Raw genomic sequence first — 22,274 nt, 5'->3', positions numbered from 1 at the left:
TGCTACATCAGCGGTGTGGAATCAAGCATTTTATAACCCCTTAATCCCAGAAATGGGAAGTTTAAAGAATGATAACAACCGCCGATACGTTTTATATGGCGCCGTTCTAATCTATTATAAAAGGAGCTCCGGTAAATTTTACGATGCAACACACCATTTTTAGTCTGTTACATTTTAAAATGGCAGATTCTGCAAAATGAAGGGTTGCTATTAAACAAAAATAATTATTCTATCTGTTATAATATAGCATACACTATTTTTCGTTACTTTTAACATTGTTTTATAGCAAGAGTTTTTCACAATATATGAGACTATGATACTTCCGTTGTTTTTAATAAGTTATTCAGTAAATTGAATTTACCACTAAGGCACAATAAGACTGGTTTCTGGGTTCTAATACACTGATACACAAATAACTTTTATTTTTTGGATTTCTGTTCCTGAAACAAAATAGCCAGATTTTTATACAGGGTGATTCAAAAAACATATGACATCTCTCGTAGGGAGATTCCTCACGTAAAAATAAGATTTATTTTTCATATCAACAGGTCTGATTCTGCCTTGTTTCGTAGATACAGGGTGTTAAAGTCATAATATTTTTTCGATTTATTATCATTTTCTTTCAAGTAATTTTATCGTTTCGAATGAAGTTTTGAGGGTAAAAGTTACTGTAAATACGACATATTTTAAAGTTAAAAAAGTGTCGACATATTCACCACGTGCATATGGGTGCAACCAAACACAACACTGGAATATTTTTCTAAAAAAAGCATTACGCCACTGACTTTTTATCTCCTGTTAGACAAATAGTGTAAGCAGTTTAATGCCGACTAAAAATTTTCTCTTCATATTTTGTCGATTTCTGCCTCCTTGATGAAATATAAACACAATTTTATTAATTTGCCTCTTTATCCAATTTTAATCGCAACCTTTAAAAAAAATAATATCATTAACTTGCGAAAGTTTTAAATAAGTACTCATTGATTTCCCATCAAAAAATATGAAAAAAGTTCCTATAAACATCGGTATGGAAATACATAGTTTTAGAGTTAGAGGATGTTAAAACGTTTTAAAATTAGGTTTTTTGTAATTCTCTTAAATACCAGTTTTTTATTTGAAATTTATTTGAATTATTGAAAAAATTAAAACTCTAATAGTAATAATATTTAATAATAATTTAGGCAAAATATAATTTATTAATTTTATTTTCATTTTAATTTTATTAATTGTGATTAGTAAAATGGCGTTTATCTCATCAAGGAGGGCAAATTTGACAAAATATCAAGAGATGGCTTATAATTGGCATTAAACGGCCTACAGAATTTTGACATCAAAATAAATACATAAGTCAGTGGCGCACATATTTGTTTTTCAAAAATTATTCCAGTGATAACCCATATGCACGTCCCTGATGAATCTGTGAACACTTTTTTGCAAAATTTCCTTCAAAAACCCTCAAAATTTCATTCGAAACGCAAAAAATACATGAAAAAAAATTATAGTAAATCGAAAAAAAATTAAGACTACGAAACAAAGCAAAATCTATGTGTAGATATAAAAAACAAATCTTATTTAAACATGAGATGGCACTTGTTTTGATACACACTGTATAAATGTCGTACATCTAAGTTAAGCTCTTTTTGAAATAACTCTAATTTATAAAAAATTAATAATATAAAAAATTACATTTTGAAAAGCGAAAAAAAAATAATTTTCAGCAGCCCTACATTTTTTTCATCATAAGTTTATGTCGTTGCTTTTTTAGAAAAAAGTTTAAATAATTTTTTTTAAATGCAACTCATTTTTCCTATTTTTAGTTTATTTGTCATCAAAAACAAAGGTAACTTTGTATAAAGTTGTCCAGAAATACAGTTAGCAACTATATATCCTAGAGGCATTTTATGTTATATTTTTTCTGTAGTTGACATTCCCATGTATTATATATTGTTAACCTTTCTAAACAAAAGAACTAAAGGACTATTTTTATGATTTTAAAAGTTCCTTTGTATTCTTTTGAAAACGCGTCACAACCGCTGTCAATCCTATTATAATCGCAGCGTCCACAATTTATACGCCTACTTCTACAAGCCTATCTAACTACAAGGGCACAACAATAAACGACAAGTGTTCGGTCATTCGAATGGTCGACTTCCATCTCTCTGACGAAACTAGGGCGGCCGCACACGTCAAATGTGCACAATGGGTGGCACATATGGCGCCGGCCGCCCGCCCATTCACTACAGAATATCGGGCTTACGTTTGCGTGTATGTGTTTATAGTCACTCGTATATTAGCTGTTAGAATGGGCCTGTAAGACTGGAGCATTGTGGCGGTGGTGGTATAGGAACGATTCGTAATTTCGAATGATTTATGTTAGTGGGGATTGGGAACTTAACCGAGCATTGAAATATTATTACAGTTGAGGGTTGGAACCTTTGGTGTTAAACAGCAAAATAAAAACACTAAATCACCACAATACACCAAAACACTTTTACTTTTACACTGGACGCGCGTTTCGCTAACCATGTTAGCATCATCAGCAGATGATTATAAACTCAACCCCAGTTTATAATCATGGAAAATCATCAATCAAAGAAAATTATAATAAATCGAAAAAATATTAAGACTTTGACACCCTGTGGATACGAAACAAAGCAGAATCGGACCTATGGTGATATGAAAAATAAATCTTAGTTTCACATGAGGAATCTCCCCACGAGAGATGGCACATGTTTTTTGAAATACCCTGTATAAAGAGTTTTAAAGAGAAATACAACATTTAAATTCCTAGTCTAATTATTACTAATGATATTTTATATTACACTGCAATTTGTTTAATTGTCAACGTCAAAGCCAGTAAGCATTAAGGCCACAACAACAAATAATATAATTATATCTACCAATTATACCAGCCAGCGAAGACTGAATAAATGGTGTACCGCTTCAAGCTGAAATGGCCAGGAATGAGTAGGGCCGAAACAAGAAATATCAAAATAAAAACACTAAATCACCACAATACACCAAAACACTTTTACTTTTACACTGGACGCGCGTTTCGCTAACCATGTTAGCATCATCAGCAGATGATTATAAACTGGTTTATAAGATATTTCTTTACAGTTGAGGGTTGGAACCTTTGGTGTTACACAGCAAAATAAAAACACTAAATCACCACAATACACCAAAACACTTTTACTTTTACACTGGACGCGCGTTTCGCTAACCATGTTAGCATCATCAGCAGATGATTATAAACTGGTTTATAATCATCTGCTGATGATGCTAACTTGCACCACCTTTTTTGCAAATATCTATACTAATATATAAAATCCTTAAGTGACTGACTCACTGATTAATCACGATCCTGCTCAAACGTAAGAAGCTCAATTTTGGTATACAGGTTAATTCTAGGGTATAGAGGTTCGATAAGAAGGGATTTTTCGAAATTCCAGTTCCAAGGGGGTGAAACCACCCCTCAAATATTACAATATTTTTCGTTTAAAAACAGTCAAGTTACCGAAAAAACGCTTAAACACGTATATTTTATTTTGTTTTTTACATATTTTAAGATTTTTAAAAATGTATACAGGGTGTTTCGAAAAATCTGGTCATTGATTAATCACGATCCTGTTTAAAGTTCTTGACGTAAAAAGCTGATTTTTGGCAAACGGATTGATTGTGGGCTGTAGAGGTTCGATAAGAAGGGGTTTCTCGATTGTTTTTTCTCATGCTGAAATAAATGTGAGAAAATTTTATCCAGTTTGTATGTTAATGGAAATTCTTGCTTTGCTTTATCATCACCATTACAAATTATTAATTCAACGCGAACGAAGTCGCGGGTACACGCTAGTTTTTAATAATTTGGCTACGATTTAACAAACAAACTTTAACACTTTTTTTTATTATTGCTCGATTACGTTTGATAGGGCAATATCAAACATTTTCGCGGTCCTACAGTCATTTCAAGTTTAATCGTGCCATTGCGGATGAATCAATTCCGCATCTAGTCGTTCAAAGGCCCGAAAATTGAAAATGTATATTTTTAATGTTCGTAAACGTTTACATTTGTATTTTATTTCCATTTTATATCGAACGCTTTATTGTTCCATTAAATTCAACTGTAAGTGCAAAGTGCGTGTGTCGTTATAGATTGCGTAAAAGGGAGGTTTTTATTTGCGGTTATTTTTCCGGACATTTGGGATAATAATACGAAAAAAAAGGCTTTTACAAGTTAGTAGTATCTATAATATGGCATAATAACCATTTACGATGTATTTTGCAGGATGTTATGGTTTGCAAATATATTTATCATATTTCGAAACAAGATCAATGTTTCTTTACCGTAATAAAAAAACTGTAAAAATATTATTAAGTATATTCGACATAAAAGAAAATATGCAGCCAAGTCCAGTTTCGCACATACACAGCAACCTCAGAACGAAACCGTTTACAAGGTTAAGGAACGCAGAGTAAAATGAGTGCTTTCACACTTACTTATACACTAAGAGAACAATCAACATCAGCCGAACAAAAGAATACGAATTTTCACTAACCATAACATTTATAGTTTTGAAAAGCCTTTCGACTCGATATATCCCAAGGCAAAAATAGAAGCTCTAGTGAAACAAGGTATTGACAGGACTTACATAGAAACGCTCTCCAATATATATAAATAAGCGAAGGAAAGATTATTGATATATAAAACAACCCCAAAGTTCCCAACTGGCAAATGAGTAAGACAGTGAGACGCAATATCCCTAAAGCTGTTTGCAGCGACACTAGAAAAGAAATCTTCCATTAATTAGACCGAAGCAACAAAGGATTAAAAATAGATGGCGAATATCTTAATCATCTAAGATTCGCTGATGACATAGTCCTACTAGCCAATATTCCTGAAGAACTACAAACACAAATTAACGAACTAAATATAGCCAGCAATAAAGGAGGTCTCAAAATGAATTTAGCAAAAACTAAAGTAATTTACAACAAACTAGTAGACAGAAAAGACATTCTAATAAATAATACAAAACTTGATATAGTAAAAAAATATCGATCCGTCCGATCCGTCGGTTCCGTCCGATTCGTTTGTTCCGTCCGTTACGTCCGCCCCATCCGGCTCGTCCGATCCGTCCGATCCGTTCCTTCCGACCGATCCGTCCATTCCGTCCGTTCCGTCCGATCCGTCCGTTCTGTCCGATCCGTCCGTTCTGTCCGATCCGTCCGTTCTGTCCGATCCGTCCGTTCTGTCCGATCCGTCCGTTCTGTCCGTTCCGTCCGATCCGTCCGTTCCGTCCTTTCCGTCCGTTCCGTCCTTTCCGTCCGTTCCGTCCGTTCCGTCCGTTCCGTCCGATACGACCGTTCCGTCCGATCCGTCCGTTCTGTCCGTTCCGTCCGATCCGCCCGTTCTGTCCGTTGTGTCCATTCTCTCCGATCCGTCCGTTCTGTCCGTTCCGTCCGATCCGTCCGATCCGTCCGTTCCGTCCGTTCCGTCCGTTCCGTCCGTTCCGTCCGTTCCGTCCGTTCTGTCCGATCCGTCCGTTCTGTCCAATCCGTCTGTTCCGTCCGATCCGTCCGTTCCGTCCGTTCTGTCCGATCCGTCCGTTCTGTCCGTTCCGTCCAATACGACTGTTCCGTCCGATCCGTCCGTTCTGCCCGGTCCGTCCATTCTGTCCGGTCCGTCCATTCTGTCCGGTCCGTCCGATCCGTCCTTTCTGTCCGATCCGTTCCGTAGTTAAATAAAACGTTAAATGCCGAACGCTTATTTTGCTATTTTTTCGGACTAGTAAAATGGACTCTTAAGTTGAGAAAAATAAGTAAAGTTATGCAGCAAACAAATTGACAGAAAAGTGACATTACAGTAATGCACTTCAATCTATTTCCGTATTGTAACGGAATTTTAAATTATGTCTTTATTTTCGAGAAAATTTAGTCCAAACATAAGAAATATTTTGTTGATGTTTGACAATTAAAATCTTAAAAGGAAAGAAGTTGTTTAAAAATTTGTTACAATACGGATATAGTATAATCCTTTATCTTTAATTTCTTTCTTCATTTGTAAAAATACCTAGCTAGTTTTGCATAAAACGTTAAATGCCGAACGCTTATTTTGCTACTTTTTCGGACTAGTAAAATAGACTCGTAAGTTGAGAAAAATAAGTAAAGTAATGCAGCAAACAAATTGACAAGAAAGTGACTTTACCGTAATACACTTAGCATTGGATATCGACCTTTCCGATGGCCCGTAAATACCCTTTCCGGTAAGTAAATCTCGGCCGCTACGGCTGCAGAGCCGTAAAATTTCGCGTACATTCCGGGAAATTTATCGGTGTTTTTGTTTACGGCTCTAATTCATATTCGGAACAGTAATGCCATTAGGACCGATCGATTGTAATTCGATGTCGGCGCTCGTAAATTTTCATGGGTAGTCGCTCTTACTAAATAACCCCATTCTAAAGGCTCTCAAAATATTTAATAAATCTTCGTTTATTGAGGGAAAGAGTGGGTATACGAATCAATAAGATTCGCGAAAAGAGATAGAGAATGCTCCAAAATACTTTAACATTACAGGGTTATCATATAACTAGTATATTAAGAGTTATTTAAGATTTAATTTACATACAATTTTATTGTTTTAGTTTAAGGGAAATTTGAAATATCTATTGTATTTTGAAATGTTTTCACTTCCTAGTACATCTGCCAATTTGCTTATCTTGATTTTCATATACCGGGTGCGTCTCAAAAGTGGCTCACCTCTACAACTTTTTTATTTTTTTTTAGATAAAAAACGCGATTTAGTATAGTATATGACATAAATTAGGATTGATTGATGAGTTCAATTGTTTTGGGTGTTATTTACTTCCTGTTTTACCGTAAATGATCAAAACTTTTGATTTTTAAATGGCACCTTTATTTACTTTATTCGATAGAAAATAACACTCTGAATAGAGTGACATATGATATGTCAATTTTTGACAATCAAGCTTAAAACAATCGTTATTTAAATTTCAATCTAGGGTGCTATGGCTGTGTTAAAAATACTAATTTTTAATCAAGGACCCTTGAAAAAATTGATTTGATCGTCTAATGTTTTTCGTGTCTTGTCCTGGCCGGTTAAAAAATGCTCAAATCGTATGTTTAATCATATTTCAATTTTCTCAAATGGAACGAGGGTGACTCATGGGTATATTTAGAAAAAGCATTTTTTACGAATAATTTGGTACCACACACTTGGTATTTCGAGTCAAATTGTCATTATGAGCCGCATGTTACAATTTCAAATAAACCATATGTGTAAATGCTAAAAGTTGAAATATGATATGTCATTCTATTCAGAATGTCATTTTCTATCGAATAAAGTAAAAAAAATACCGTGATTCCCATTTAAAAATCAGAAGTTGTAGTCATTCCCGGTAAAACAGGAAGTGACCGAAAACAATTGAATACGTCAATCAATTCTAATTTATGTGATATACTAATATATCAAATCTCATTTTTTAATTTTTTTTTAACAGAAGCATTATTTGGAAATAAAGTCATCTTTAAAATACCCAGATTTGTGTGCAAGTTAGATCCTAAAAAACTCCAATAAACCAGTTGCGTGAAAAACCCTTTATTATTATAACACTTAAAATTACCCCAGTCAAAATAAACAAAAAAAGGGGGTTAAATAATAATAATTCGCATAGAGCTGAAAACTAGTACAGGTCTTAAATACACTATTATAAATGATATATGAAAAGTCCCCACCGCGCCCACGTCTGCTAAAAAAATTATTTAACGACAAAGGTCAAAAATTTGTTTTTTGCTTTTTTTCTCCTAAATGGTAAGCGCTATCGCAAAACTACCTTAAACAAATGTTGTAGACCATTAAATTTTCTACAATAATGCTTCTTATACTTTTTTCTTACGAACTACCATTCCTGAGATATGGCGATTTCAAACATCGAAAAAACTAATATGCACACATACTCGGTCGGTATACATCATAGGGGGCTCAATTTAATAAAAATATTGTAACGGGTTTCGCCCATATAAATTGAAACACGTAATGATTTAATTGACTGCGCAGACGTACTCAAAAAGATTGACTGTTCTCCATCATCACAAGTGGAATTCGCTTGCTTCTTGCTCTATATGGTGCTCCAAAAAAAATTGATTCTATAAACAAGTATAGATATTTAAGTTTTGTTAAAAGTACTCGGAACAATAAAAAGGTACAACTTATTTGTCTTCCTCCAACATCTGCCTGTCAACACTTATATTGTGTATACTGTCAAGTTCAATTGTGGCTAGGTAATCAACTGAACTCAGAAGACTGGGGTTGGAAATTTATAGATAATACTTTGGAGCCGATTAAAACTTTACTTCCACCTGCTCCAGAAAAACTACTTAACACAATTTTTTGCAATTGCAAAAAGAGTTGTAGCGCAAACTGGGGTTGTAAAAGAGTCGGATTGTTTTGTACACCAATATGTACTAATTGTCAAGGTCAGTCTTGCTTCAATATTGACTTAAATACAGATGAGGGTTTTGATGAGGAGACAACTGATTGAGTAAATTTATAGATAATATTTTGGAGCCGATTAAAACTTTACTTCCACCTGCTCCAAAAAAACCACTTAACACAATTTTTTGCAATTGCAAAAAGACTTGTAGCGCAAACTGGGGTTGTAAAAGAGTCGGATTGTTTTGTACACCAATATGTACTAATTGTCAAGGTCAGTCTTGCTTCAATATTGACTTAAATACAGATGAGGGTTTTGATGAGGAGACAACTGAAGCATCTGTCATAGATGAATTTCCAGATATTCTGCAAGAAGATGAGAAAGAAGAAAGCGAAGAAGATATTCTCCCAAAATCAACAATAATCCGTTCGACTATAATCATTACCAAGAGCACCGTTTTTTAAAATAATAATGTGTAATAAAACTTAACCACAATAGATCGTGGACTAGGCCTACAGGGGAAACTACGTTAAAAAAAACGCGTCAAGTACACTACAGGTGGTGCGGAAATGTATGCATATTATAAAAAATACGAGTTTTTGTAAGAAAAAAGTATAAGAACAATTATTGTAGCAAATTTAATGGTCTACAACATTTGTTTAAGGTACTATTGCGATAGCGCTTACCGTTTAGGAGAAAAAAGGAAAAAAAATATTTTTGACTTTTGACCTTGAATATTTATATATATACTTTTGACCTTGAATATATTATTTTTTTATAATTTTTGCAGACGTGGGAGGGGTGGGGATTTTTCAGATATCATTTATAATAGTGTATTTAAGACCTGTACCAATTTTCAGCTCTATGCGAATTATTGTTAATTGAAATGTCTATAAAAAAATAATTGAAATGTTAATTGAAATGTCTATAAAAACTAATTCATTTACGAGTTACGGCAAGAGACGAGTTATTTCATACCTGGAAATAAATAAATATACTAATTAGTTTTATAAAATAAATAATACATACTTGGGAACAAATAATAGTATATTGATTTTATGAGTAAAAATGACGCTTTTAGTGGCGAGGCTGTCTGTTTGACATACGCGAGGACAGAAAAGTCATTTTTACTCCGAATAGAACATTTTTTGTGAATAGAACAACTAATTTTTTTTTCAAGCGTCTCAAATAAATTTTAAACAAATTTTTAAACTTCCAAATAATTCAAAGATATTGTTTTTTTTTTATTAGGAGTAAAAATTACACTTTTCACGGCGAGGTTAGGTTTGTGTCACATATAGCCGAGGAATACAGCTAATAGTCTAAGAGCTAGCAACATTTTAACAAAGTATTTTAAGACGTCTGGCTCTTTGATATATCTTTTACTATGCTCTCTGGAACACCATGCGGTCCGTCTGGCTGCCGATACCCGTTGCGTTCACTACTGCGCTGCGCATCGAAAGAAGATCCTATATTTTTTATTAATTTAGTCCTATAAATTCTACTATTGAACATAAATCGAACATGTCTCCATGGCGCAGTGCGTAGAGTTTCCGACGACGAACCGATGATTCAGAGTTCGAAACCGGGTCAGGCCAAAGACTTTTTTATTTTATTTTCGTTTATATTCTTATAGTAAAGTATTAAATAATTCTGGTAATTAAAAAAACAAATATTTAATACTTTACTATCAGAATATAAAAGAAAATAAAATAAAAAAGTCTTTGCCCTGACCCGGATTCGAACTCTGAATCATCGGTTCGTGGTCGCAAACTCTACGCACTGCGCTATGGAGACAGGTTCGATTAATATTCAATACTCGAATTTAAAGGACTAATAAAAATATAGATCTTCTTTCAATGCGCAGTAGAGAACGCAACGTTTACCGGCAGCCAGACGGGCCGTATGCTGTTCTAGAGATCATAGTAAAAAATATATCAAAGAGCCAGACGTCTTAAATTACTTGTTTTTCCGACGTTGCTAGCTCTCGTACTATAAAGGCGCAGTCTCCCGACTTATAGTCTAATTGGCAAGTATTTTTTATTAGCATACAGGGTCTGGCAAGAATTCGGCGTAGTTCCTCTAACTAATAACTTAGAAATTACCAATTACAAATGTTTGTCAAGTACACGAGTCGTGAGAAGGCGCCATAATACTTTTGTGACATTTTGAAAAAAAATCGATTAACAATAATATTTACATTTGTCTTGCATTACAGGTAGTTCCCTTATTTCAAACACTAACAACAAATCAATATGGAAAAATTGACCAAAACTTAAGGCGAAATAATACGCTACTAATAATGATAAATAAAAGCTTAAAAGTCATAAAATCGAAGTCGGATTTATCTAGGACCTTGTTAAAAACATTGATAAACAAACATTTTCTAAACCAACTTAAGTAAACTAGTTATACTAAGTAACCCATATTTCACTCGATTTGACTACGTGTCGTCTCACCGCCCTCCCCAAAGCTCGTAAAGGTGTAAAAACTTTTAACGGTCGACATTTTTAACGGAAGAAATTAGATAAGCCGAAGTCATGCGGCGAGGCACGGCCTAGTTATGATGAAGACGGGAGTTGGGTCGGCGATTGTGCGGAAAGTTGTCCAGATGGCGCAGAGTCTTGCCTTTTTATGACCGTATTCGTCCTTTGTACGTCGCACTTTTGACTGATATCGGCCAAGTTTTATAGTTTCTTGTTATGAATAGCCAGGGAGATGATATTTCGCGAAAAGTTTACAATGTTTCGAAGTAAAGGAACTGAGATTTGTCGTCGGAAACTTTAAGGGTACTTTCTGGAAAATATGGTAATTTTTACGTTTTTTATATAACAAAGTTGTAAGTATATAACAAAGATGATTCTAAAATAAAAATCTTTGATCGCATCAAATAAGTTTGTTAAGAAATTTGATAGTTTCAACTTTGCGATTATCACTTTTTTTTTAATTCGGCGATTGTCAGTTTGTCACACGCGATATTTCGGATTTGAAACAACATCACCAACTTTCTTAATTGATATAAGGACTTCCATTTTTTATTTCACTAATCCATGCCCTTATAAGTACAAAATTAATTAAAATACAAAACTTATAATCAAACCATGTGAATTGTGAGAAAATATACGTATTATTTAGATAATTTCGAAACAACGCCATCCAGTGAACATTAGAAATGTCATTACGATACAGTTGATAGACAGGTTTATCCAGAACAAAGATAATATAATTCCTAATTCTGTCTAAACGGGAGATTCGGGCCGATCTTCACCAGAAGTCCATTTCGACAACTTCTTTTTATGTTTTTTTTTGCTTAACAGCCATACCCCAAAGTCATATAACATTGCCATATAACATTGAGCTTTTCAGAATCGCTTTATAGATCAGTTTTTTTTTCTGTGATCCGAGATATTCCTAAACTAAACTTTGGTTTGATTCCATTTATTATAAATCAATGGTACTTAGATTAGAGGATCGTCACGAAGAATAATACAGAAAACAAGAACAATTTCATGATATAAAATTACACAAATACAAATATAAAACAAATATACCTGAATTGATAACTGATAACTAGATAATATTAAAATACCCGTGAGTGAACAAATCACACTCACTAAATAACATTAACCGTACCCTTACTAATATTTAAATACTACCCCCGAAAAAATACATGTACTACTAAAAACCCAGCAATGCCCGTGAGTGAACAAAACACACTCACCTGTTTAATACTTCATTCCTTCTTTTCAGTCCCAGAAATATCTTCCACACAATTATAATCTGAATCAAAGATCTGATTTAATATAAAAAGAAAGATAAATGGCGACGTCAGTCAAAATAATCATCAACAATGCAAACCGCATCGCCTAGGAAACGACAATTTTATAATTTCCATTGTGATGTGGTCAAGAAAAGTCAATTAGAGATTCAAATAAAATATTATTTGTTAAAATAACACAATTTAATATAAACTATTTTTACAATTTACTCTAATATTTAAAAGAAAGGAAAGTTCAAATATCCTATTCATAGAAAAACAGGCTATTTTATTCTACGTAAAAAGTTCTACAATAAACAACATCTTTTCGATGTCTTTCTTAATAACATAGATACGGGGGGTGTCCCAAATTGCAAAATTTTTAATAACCTTGTAGCTCAGAAACAAGAAGGGCAATGAAAATGTTGGTTATAGCGTTTGACAAACAAGTGGGACAGGTTTGTGCAAACCGCATCCTTCTATCATCACTAATAACGGAGATAGCGTATAATTTCAACCAAAATGGGACACACTGTGCATTGGCAAAACAAATTTTTGATAAGTGATTGATACGAATTCGTCAAAATATTTTTTTTGCAAATTCAGAGCCAAAATATCCTAATATGTGGAAATAACTAAATATTTCATATACCAGGAAAGTACTAAACAAACATATAAAAATATCAGGTAATAAATTCGAGTTTATTTGACGTTTATTTTACTATCTATATACATTCGAACCTATAAACAAATTAAACCATCCATATCACTTTACGACCAATAACACTTCGACTAGTTTTTAACGCTCGATCCACCGCTGCGCGTGACATCAGTCAACTTTACCGAGTCGTCCCGATTCACACCAGCTCCCCCTACTTTGTAAGTCAAATGCGACAAACAAACCGGGCTCCACCATAGGCGGCCTTTATTAAAATGGGTTAAGTTTATTGTTAGACATTGGAGGGAGCGTGCTGAAGGACAACTTGATTGTATTGCAGGTTCAAAGGGCACGGAAACGCGACACGGATGTAAATAGAACTCGAGAGCGGGGGAAGGTGTGGTAAATAGGGACGAGGATGTAGGGTGTCGATTCTTGAACGGGTTTATATATGTGTAGTCGCTAGAGGGATTAGTTTATGTCGTGGTACTGTGCGGTAGTAGCAAGATAAGTGGTGGAATGTGTATCTGAAGATTGAAACGGAATTGTTTGGTTTAGAAATTTTCTCTAGAATAATTGAAACGTAGAATTTGGTTTCCGTATGGGTTTTGTGTATAATATGATTGCTAGAGATGTGTATGTGTCGTAATATTATGTGGTAACAGAATTAGAAGTGATAAAATAGATATGAAAATGTATACAGGGTGTTTCAAAAAACATCTCTCATGGAGAGATTCCTCAAGTAAAAATAAGATTTGTTTTTCATATCAACATAGGTCCGATTTTGCTTTGTTTCGTAGCTACAGGGTGTTAAAATCTTAATAATCTTTCGATTTGTTAAAATTTTCTTCCAAGTACTTTAAGTGATTCAAATGAAACTTTGAGGGTAAAAGTTACTAGAAGTGCTACATACTTTAATGCTAAAAAACTGTTGATAAACTCATCAGGGACTTGCATATGGGTTCATCACTGGAATATTTTTCAAAAAAAAAACATGTGCGCCACTGACTTTTTTCTTTTGATATTAAAATTGTGTAGGCCGTTTAATGTCAATTAAAAGTCATCTCTTGATATTTTGTCGAATTCGGCCTCCTTGATGAGATAAACGCAATTTTATTAATCACAATTTAATAAAATAAAAATAAAAATAAGATTAATAAATTATATATTTTACCTAATTTATTATTAAATATTATTACTATTAGTTATTATTACTATTAGTCCATCCTACAGCAATATAAAATAAAAAAAATAATGGTATTTAAAATAATCACAAAAAATCTAATTTTAAAAACTTTTAACATCCTGTAACTCTAAAACTATGCATTTCCATACCCATGTTTATACGAACTTTTTTTCATATTTTTTGATGAGGAATCCATGAGTACTTCTTTAAAACTTTCGCAAGTTAATGATTTTAAATTTTTTTAAGGTTGCTATTTATTAGACTTGGATCAAGGCAAATTAATAAATTTTGTTTATCTCATCAAGGAGGCCGAAATCGACAAAATATCAAGAGACAATTTTTAATCGGCATTAAATTGGTTACACTATTTCGCTAACCAGGGGAAAAAAGTCAGTGGCGTACATGCTTTTCTTAAGGTAAGTGTGCATTTGAGAGTAATTCGTGCGAGTGAATTCGATAGTCACTCCAAAGAGAGTGTTCATTTGAGAGCGATTTAAAGAATTTTTGCTATCGGCTAGATAACTAAAAACTCTCCAAATGCTTACTCTCACACATATCTGTCAGGAGGGTATCCATTTGAGATTTCTGTTTCATCAGCTGCCTTTTTTTGTGTATTAACGTGTTTTGTGTTTTTTTTAATCAATTTAGTTATTCCCTCATATAAAACATATATACAACACATAAATAATGTACAGCATATACATATCATAGAAGATCTGGGTGTCGTCCTTCTTCATCTGTCGCAGCATCAGTGACCTGTTGGTACCAGATCCTGGCCAGATAGTATCGAAGGCATTCTTTTTGAATTGTATAAATTTCAATTTTTTTACCTCCTCTGCTAAACTATTAAATGTTTGAATTGTTTTTGTTGTTAGTCTCTGTGTTAATGTCTTATTTTTTACTTTATGGCATCTAATATGTGACTTTCTCCTTGTTTGGTAATTGTGAACTTCCTTGTTTGTATTAAATTTAATATTTAGCAAGCTATTAAAAAGTATTAATTGTTTTATTTCTAGTTCTTGCACTGTATCAAATAATATGTGTGTTGGTGTTCTTTTGTGTAGTTTATATATTAATTTTAAAATTTTATTTTGTTGACGTTGCAATGCGTTGAAATTCTTTTCGGTCGGATTACTCCATATATTCATTAAATAGTTCATCCTTGAGGTAAACAGTGCGTGATATGAAGATTTTCTCATGTTATTTGGTATCAATTTTTGAGTTTTTATTAAAGCTGCAATTGTGCGTATATTTTCATTTTTCAGCTTTACTACATGAGCATCCCATTTCAAATTATTTTGTATTTTTAACCCTAAATAGTTGATTGTTGATGTTTCTCGTAGAATATGGTTTTATAGTTTTATTTGTAAGTTTAATTTTTGTTTTGTGGTTTTAAATATCATATATTCTGTTTTTAGCTCGTTTATGGTTAGGAGATTATTGCAGCACCATGTTTGCACTTTTTGCAGGTCTTTGTTAATGTTTGTTTCAAGGATGCTCTGATCTGTTCCTATATACACTAAACATGTATAATCGGCATATCCATATACGACGCCATTTAATGCTAGTTCGCAGAGATCGTTTGTATAAAGGATATACAGGAGAGGTGGTAGATTTCCTCCTCGCGGTATCTCATATGGCGCCATGGTAGTTTTACTTTCAATATTTTCCATGCAAATTTTTTGTGGTCGATTTTTTAAATAGCTTTCAGTTAGTTCTAGTACGTGTTGATTCAGTTTGTATTTTTGTAATTTTTCATTTAATTTGTTTATGTGTAGTGTGAAAGAAACATAGAAGTGCAGATAGTTAATCCCATGGTATCCCACAAAACTGTATTTTCCTCGTATATACTTATCAAAGTATCGTCTTGCGAAAAATACTCTTTGCGAGTAGCTGCCATTTTAAATTAATAATTCTCTGCTAGAACTATCACAATACGAAACGTAATCGTATTTCAGAAGTAACTATCCACTATTAAAAATAATATGTATACACTTGAGAGCAAATCGTTGCGAGTAAACTATTGATAGTAAAATGAATATTCTCCGATAGGTAGTCGCAGACGTGTATCGACATGCGAGAACTACTATCGAGAGTTTCTCGCGTGAGTAATACACTCAAATGGACACTTACCTTTAGAAACATATTCCAGTGATAACCCATATGGACGTCCCTGGTTAATATGTCGACATTTTTTTGACTTTAAAATATGTCGCATTTATAGTAACTTTTACCCTCAAAATTACATTCGAAACGCTAAAAGTACTTGGAAGAAAATTGTAATAAATCGAAAAAATATTAAGACTTTAACACCTCATAGCTACGAAACAAAGAAGCATCGGACCTACGTTGATAGGAAAAATAAATCTTATTTTTACGTGAGGAGTCTCCCCACGAGAGATGGCACATGTTTTTTGAAACCCCCTGTATGAAATAATTTATATTAGAATTCTTTTCGTACAGTATTTTGCAAGTCAGTTGGAATAGTTTAGGGCTCTTAGTTTTGATTAGTAGTGGGAACTATCGAATGAATACTATCGAAACATTCGATAGTTGCAATTCATTCGAATAATTCGATAGTTAGTAAAAAACATTCGTTGAAAACTATTCGAATAAAAATTATCGAATAGATGCGTCATCTGCCTTGAAATATTGTATTCTAGTAATTCGGCAGCAAAACCATTCATTTATAAAATTCATTCATTTATGAAATTCATTTATTCGTCAGGATCGATTATAATAAAATATTAACTGAATTTTAGTTGTTGCCCGGCGACGTAGGTTTCTTTCCGAGAAACCCGACAGCGAGCGGTCGGTGGCAATGCTATGAAAGAAGCCGGCATCTTTGATTTTTTGCGGAGTCAGATATAGATAAGGACACATTATTTTTTTTTATTGAGGTGTTAGTATTTACACAGAAAATACATTATGAAGGGCGCTGTTGCCATATTTTGGTATTAGTTGATATTAGCAAAGAATATTATTGTTTAGCTTTAGTTAGTTAGGGATAGTATGTCTATATATTCTGCATTTTTTTTATTAATATTCTGTTGTTACACTGCAATAATACTTGTTATTTTGGATGTAAGAAAATGATTTTTAATGTTTTTAAGCAAAGACTGGTTTAATAAATAATAATAACAATAATAATTTGTTATACGTATTAACAACAAAATTTAAAATGATTTAATATAAATATTTTTTTAAGTAGTAGCAAAATATAAACAACAAATTAGATGTCAAAATTATTTATATTAGATCCTATTTAAAAGTAATATAGTCTCTAAATTTTTGTGGCAACGTTGGTTTATTAAATAATAATAATTACAGAACTAATTTGTTATATTAACAACAAATTTTAAAATCATGAAATATAAACATTTATTAATTTTCTAAGCATGCAGTGTAATGGAACGAAAATATAAATAAAAAATTAGAAATCAAAATTATTTATATTAGGTGCTTTATATTACTATTTAAAAATTATATTTACTTTTACTGGCATTTACTTTAAAAAATAAATGAAATATTTCTTCGCAAAAAACTACATGTAAGAGAATTAGCATAAACAAAATACAAACATCGTTAACTTTTTTTTAAATTGGCACGTGTAAAACTTTCATTTTAATTTTCTCACCCCATAGTTTGAGTTCGATAACCGCATTTACTTAACCACATTACTTAAATATGATTATTAAGTTCAACTAATTCATATTATTAAAACATCTAAAATACAAATATGTATTTTTAAAATTAATTGTAAGTTCATCTCATCTCTCTTAAAATTGCTACTTCTCAAAATTTCCCATTAAAAATAGACCATATACCATATAAAATTAAATAATTGAAAGATCGGACTACGGAAAACCACACAAATTTCGGAAAATTTTTGACCACCTGCACATGCACAATCGTCAATAAATAAAATTAAAAAATAACTACTATTTTAGTATTTTAACTATTTTAATAAACGCAAAAATAGCACAGTATTTATACGGCGAAGTTATAAAAATTTGGGAGAACTAATAATGCACTGACGCATACAAAAATCAAACGAATACTAAATTTCATTTATCAAAAGCATTCGATAGTCGTGGCTCAAAGATAACCATTTAGTCGCACGGCGAGGTTGTCACATATGCTTTAGTATACAAATGAATGAATGATTTTATTCGAATAAAACCATTCGATAGTTGAAATCATTCATTCATTAACCATTCGATAGTCTAATTCATTCGATAGTTCCCATCGCTAGTTTTGATGTTGCTTTTGTTGGCGCCACTATCGGCATAGTCAGGACAAATAACTTTCGAGTCCCAAACCAGTGACTTTGAAAATATTTTAACGTATATCTCATTAAAACACAAAATGTAAAAAAATGCCAATACTTTTTAATATGAAAGGCCGTATAGTGTCTTGTTTAAAACAAGTTTACCAAAATATGCAATGTTTGGTCTATACAGAATTAGTCAAAATTAAATGTTTTCAAAACTTTGAAACTTGAATTTTTTCTCACTATTTCAAACAGAACATTCTTTATTTTTTTATTATAAACATAATTTTGTTTAATCTATTTGTTTCATTAAGCATTTTCTGTATCAAAAATCAATTTTTACTGAGAAAATTATTTTTTTTGGAAATATTTTTATTGAACACCTAGTGTAAGTATTTTTTTAAACCAATACGTCTAGCAAATGGGTTTTATTAATTTAAAATGAATTTAGTGGTACTATCGAATTAAACGGCATTTAATTAGAAAATTAAATCATTAATTTATAATATTTTTTCTGTATATATGAAATTATTCCATTTATACTATTTCCGCTAAGTCGCAAGTCTGTAAAAGTCAGCAGCTAAGCCTCATTTCAAATTAAGTTAATTTGTCCTAATGTTGGCCAAACTAATTATTTCAATTAAACTAATTAATTAATCTAATCTAAACCTGTCTAATCCAAAACGAGTTATATTAAATATCTAGTTTTAGGTCTAATATAGTTTAATATTTTGTGGCGAAATTAAATAAAGTTTTTAGTGTTTAAGTTTTCTTAATTATAGCAAAACACGAAATAAAGAGGAAGTTAAAGTTAATATGAAATAAAAAAAAAACATGCGCAAAGAAATGAAACAATGATGTTAGGTATTGAAGACTATGTGTGGTCGAAGAATCACAACACAAATAATAAAAAAATAATTAATTGTTGATTTTCCGCGTAGTACAAGCAACTTATTAATGGAAAATGGTGAATACCTTGTAAAAAACGACTATTTTGCATTTCAGTGCACCTAACAACGCCCTAATTACGCTCTCCTTTACGCGTTATCATTTTTTCGGCAATTTTATTAACATTTGATATTGTCACAACACAACACGACGCGACACCTAGTTCGAACTCTTTTTCACTTATTTTTTACTACCTGAAACAGGATTACATCACACAAACCTCGTACCCAGAATGTTTTATAGTCTCAATAACTGCACTAGCAAAAAAATAAAATTCTACTTAAAACCTACTAGTTAAAAGTGACAAACTTTTAAAAATTCTGTATATCGAAAGGGACTAAAACAAGTGTGCTATATTTTTGGAAAGGTAATTTTACGTTCTTTTCAGTTAATTAAAAATATACAGGGTGTCCCGAATAAAAAATCAATTTTTCTCTTGACAACTCTTTAATAATTAATTTTAGAAAAATTATACTTAAACCATTAAATTATACGTAAAAAGGTGCTTTGAAAACGTTTTCATAAAAATACAAAATTTTCCGTAGGAAGATAGTTTCAGCCATTTCACAACTCTGAAACGGTAACAGATATCGATGTGCGGTTTTTACCATCATGTTTGAGCTCCAGACACCGATATCAGTTTTCGTCTATTTTCTTTAGAAAACTACTGCACTCTGTACACCTTATCCTTCGCAGATGATTAGGCTGTTGTAGCTCAAGATATAGATGTCTTGTAATACATGGCCAGAAAACTTATCGAGCAGTATGAAAAAAGGAGATTAGAAAAAATTATTAGGTATTAGAAGACGAATGCATTGATGGACAACAAGACTAGTTGGACAACAACGGGACAAATCATCGGACATTGCAATATATAAATATCCAAAAACGAAACACTAGATGAGGCATTATTAGACAGAAACATGCAAGGTAAAAAAGCAAAAAGTATTTATTACTTCATCGTAAAAAGCATAGGTAATTACATACAGCTCACAAATATGGCTCTTGAAAGAGAAAACTGAAAAAACGCTAAAAGCCACGTAGATGGACTTTTGAAGAAGAGCAGTATCTAGGAAAGATAAAATACCAAATGAAACCATAAGACGCTAAATGAAAATAAAATACGATATAGTACACTAAATTGGAGCCCAACAACTAATATGCTATTGGCATACCAAGCTAAAGAATGGAAGAACATCGAATCCTAAAGAAAATATTAAATTAAAACTCCCAAGGTAGAAGAAAAAGAGGTAGACCACGCAAGAGCTGAATACAAGGTATTGACAAACAAGTTTTCTACAGGGTGTCCCACTAAGAATAGCTCTCAGCTGTATCTCGGAAAGTATTAGCCGTAGGGCCTGCGGAAAAAGAATTTATAACTAAAGAGACTATGAGAAATTTCTGGAAATCATTCAAGTTTGTAGAACGGCCGCTAGAGGCCGCAACTTCTATAGCAAATAAGAAAATGTATTTTTTTACGAAATTTTGACTAGATAAGGGATACTCTAAATGCTTCACAATCAATTAGTAAATGAGAAATCTTTGTTAGAACCATTTTCTCCTATCTGGTAAAATAAAGTGGTAGGAGAAAGTTAGATTTGTTTTTATTTAATGTTAATAACTCCGGAATGGATGATCAGAATTCAACAAACTAGTTAGAGACAGAGAGAGGTTGAGATTAGGAACCGGAAGATGGAAAACGTTGTAACCCCGATATATTGAATAGAAATTTCTTTTCAAGAAACTTGAAATACCCGTCATTGATTTTTATATTAACTCGTATTTTATTCATAACGCTTAGGAATATCCTCCCGAAATCCCGCTGAAATATCTGATTTAAGTTAAGGAATATTTATGTAGGCGGCGCGTGTAAATTTCGCCGGGCGGGATTTTCAAATCCGAGCCATCTTAATAAGCTGTACAAGCGGCGGCGCAACCTTTCGACCATTCGGGAAATTTATTCGCCAGGAATTGTAAAGCGGCCGCCACATTTATGAGATTTATGCACATTTTCTTGCACTAAACGAGCCTCTAAAATAGAATGAACGTGCCAGGATACGGATCGATATCGAGCATTAAGTAATAACGGACGTATATCTTAGCAGTTCCATCTCTTATTTCATTCTTTATATTTAAAAAGAAGATTTTGATTTAGTGATATAGTAGTAATACCACTAGAGGTCAAATTATTTCCGATAATTTTCTAAAAATATTCATGAGCGAGAAAAAATTTCCGGATTCAATTTGACCTCGTGTGGTATTCGGTAACAAAATTTTACACCAAATTGTATTTGAAAATCAAATAATTAAAAAGTATTTTTCGATTTTTGGTCGAATTGATTAGTTAGTTACTATGTTAACTAAGTGACACCCAAACCTAAAAACGATTTCCGTTTTGAAAAGGTTTTGAAGCTGTCAAGCGGCACGGCTTAAAAAAAATGTTTCGTTTCGGTCATGAATGCAAAGAAAATATTCGCCAGGAGATTAAGCAGTTGACACCCGCGAATACTAGGAAATCGAAGTCAAGCGTATGGAAGCAGTTTACAAATTTTCATCTCAGTTTTGTAATTGAAATGTATCAAAATTATCATGTAAACAAATAAAAACCAGACTCTCAAAAAGATATTCTGTCATTATAGACGTCAAAAATTTCCAGTATAATTCGCTGTTGGGTGCCCACAAGGAAAACATTTTCACTTATAATATCACAAGAGCTTAGAGTCGAAGACGAGGGATAATTTTCCTAAAATATTCGTGCCCGAAAGAAAATTTCCAGGAATAATTTAAGCTTGCGTGGTATTCGGTAAGAAAATTTCACACCTAAATTTGAAAAAAAATATATTAATCCAACATGACATTTTAAAATAATTTCAATTTGTTAAGTTGGCCAAGGTATTGATGTTTTTGACATATTATGTGTTTGTCATTTTTGTTTGCGATTCTGTCATTAAGCTATTACTAGTTTTAAAACGTCTGTACGTAGAGTAAGAAGTGTATAGCGAAATGTC

General features: G+C 32.5%; 1 protein-coding gene across 6 annotated transcripts in view; it reads right to left on the bottom strand.

The window, feature by feature from the left end:
- Positions 1–22,274, bottom strand: part of LOC115880220 (complexin) — a 983,791-nt gene that overhangs the window by 361,692 nt on the left and 599,825 nt on the right. Inside the window, exon 1 of one of the 6 annotated variants that reach the window (XM_030897374.1) lies at positions 12,166–12,278. The exons of the other annotated variants lie outside the window; for them this stretch is intronic. The gene's annotated coding sequence lies outside the window, so the exon portion shown is untranslated. Of the gene's footprint in view, positions 1–12,165; positions 12,279–22,274 lie in introns of those variants that run through there. 6 annotated transcript variants of the gene reach the window in all.

The sequence above is a fragment of the Sitophilus oryzae genome, unplaced genomic scaffold (genome assembly GCF_002938485.1).
Source record: "Sitophilus oryzae breed Bouriz unplaced genomic scaffold, Soryzae_2.0 scaffold_1620_pilon_pilon, whole genome shotgun sequence".
Classification (NCBI taxonomy): Eukaryota; Metazoa; Arthropoda; class Insecta; order Coleoptera; family Curculionidae; genus Sitophilus; species Sitophilus oryzae.
This window is presented reverse-complemented; position numbering and strand designations above follow the sequence as displayed.